General features: G+C 43.0%; 1 long non-coding RNA gene across 1 annotated transcript in view; it reads left to right on the top strand.

The window, feature by feature from the left end:
* Positions 1–1100, top strand: part of LOC106537039 (uncharacterized) — a 2200-nt gene extending 1100 nt beyond the window's left edge. The window contains exon 2 of the long non-coding RNA XR_001312598.1: positions 47–1100. This is a non-coding gene — a long non-coding RNA (uncharacterized LOC106537039). The remainder of the gene's footprint in view (positions 1–46) is intronic.
* The last annotated feature ends 979 nt before the right edge of the window (positions 1101–2079 follow it).

Below are 2079 nucleotides of genomic sequence, written 5' to 3'. Positions count from 1 at the left end.
GGTCGATTCTAAAGAATCGAAGGGGGGATATGTCGTGTATTTTCAGGTGTGTATGGCTCTTTAAGACGAGAGCGAGCAGCGGGCACGCGCACGCTTCTCTGGCAGAGCTTCAGTAAACATCTAGCTGTGTGGACGCGCTTTCATGTCTCTCGTTAATAAATATGTCCAAAGCTGAAGAAATAGTCTCTTCTTCATTCAAATGTTAGCCTAGAGTTTTATTGACTTGCCAGAGGAGGAAGTCCACTGGTTTTCAGCAACCCAGGAGAAGCCACCGATAGCGGAAGCAGCCCCAAAGGCAGCAGCAGACGGGAGCAGACAAAAAGAGTCCGAGCCACCGACAGCAGACGGAGGGGAAAAGAGAGAAGAGTCCAGCAGCTGACAAAGCTGAGCCGAACCGAGCAGAAACGGAACCAGAGACAGGGAGAGACACAACAAAATGGCGCCACGAATTTTAGGTCTGTTTTGCATTTTATCTTTGTTAAATGCAGCTGTGAGCCTGTACGGAGAGCGTGGATCATATGTGTAGAGCTCAGATGGTCTCTGTGTCTCTTTCGTTTCTAGAATCAAATTTCTTTGTCATGCTAGCGTTTATATTTGTGTTTTTGTGTATCTGTGTTTTTATTGGGGTTAAAAAGAGCGTTTATTGTCGAGTTAAGTGCTCCGAGGAGAACAAAGGCTTCAGCTGCAGAGAAGGGGGCAGGGCAGAACATGCTCTGGGCGCAGCGAAAGCGTGCTTTGCCGTGACGGCAGATGTCGTAAACCAGCTTAAAGTACGAAAAAACTGTTCCTTTTATGTTTTAAATTGTCAAGCTGTGGTGTTTCCTAATCCGAGACTGGAAAAGGCATGTAATTCCGTCAGATTCAATTTTTAATAGAGTTTCAGCAGAGTGTTTTATGTTGAGGTGAAGTAGAGTTGAGATATAGAGAGAGCAAACAATGCCACATTTGTGTTGAGAATATTAAATTTAAGGATTAGAAGTGCAGCTACAGAGTAAAAAGCAGTGCAGAGTGAGATTACAGACGTCTCTCAGTATTGAAATAGAAGTTTAGAGGTGTCTGGCCAGTTTTTGAAGGAAAAATATAGAGAAAGGAAAATAAAGGGATCCAGTTTATTTTTCTTAAATTTTTATGTTTGTTGTCTGTTATTGTTATGTTAGTTAGTTTGTTTCTGTGTAAAAGCTTGATTTAGTGGAAATTTGAACGCTGGCCGTTCAAGATTTGAAAGAGGGGTGTGGTTCAAGACAGTTCTTTGTCTTGTCCAAACTGAGTTATGACGCAGTGGGGGTAGCTGTGTACAGACATCTGGTTTACATTTTTTTCTACCTCTCACTTCCTGCGAGTACCACTGGAGTCTGGCTTTGTATTGTTTTGTGTGTCTGACCATTGCTAAGCTAAGCTATTTTATTAGTTATTTTTCTGACAGTGTACCCGCCTCCGAGATTGTGTGTTCTCGGGAGGTTCTGTATGTAAAAGTACGTACTTTGAAGTATAAGTGTTGAGATGCGCATCTCTAGTGAAGTGAGGTTAACCGCACCACCGTGGTTAAATTGAAGGATCGGCARGGAGACGTCCTTTTGTCATCCTGTTAGCTGCGGCTAGGGCGCGGTCACGAGGTCGTTCAGCCTGGTTCTTTTTTTTGTTACCTCACCCAGATAGGATTACACGGTTGCAGTAACTTTTTGAGGCCTGAGTACTGTTTAATTCCGCTGGAAAAAGGCTGGGGAGGTAGCATGACAGAACAAGTGGTGGAGACTCGTCTAATTGTGAATTAAAGGGGGACTGTCAAACATTTTTTTTGTTATTTTTTTAAAGCTCTGTTCAAGCAAGGGGTCCAGGACTGTGTGTGTTTCTGTCCTAAAGGTGGTTCTGTGTTAAATGTGGAGTTTTTTGTTGTTTTTCTGTTTTTATTTGTGTATTGACTTGCCAGTTGAGCTGCATTCCACTGTGGGGGTGATGCAAAGTTTTTTTTCTGGCTGAGATCTTTCCTTTGTCTTGTCTAAGGTGATTTATGACAGAGGGGGGTTGGTTTCTCTGATGCAGCCTGTGAAAACATCTGGACTTGCATTAACCTGTTTTTTT

This window comes from Austrofundulus limnaeus, unplaced genomic scaffold (genome assembly GCF_001266775.1).
Source record: "Austrofundulus limnaeus strain Quisiro unplaced genomic scaffold, Austrofundulus_limnaeus-1.0 Scaffold2101, whole genome shotgun sequence".
NCBI classification, from domain to species: domain Eukaryota; kingdom Metazoa; phylum Chordata; class Actinopteri; order Cyprinodontiformes; family Rivulidae; genus Austrofundulus; species Austrofundulus limnaeus.
The sequence above is the reverse complement of the archived record's forward strand: the minus strand, read 5'-3'. Positions and strand labels throughout refer to the sequence as shown.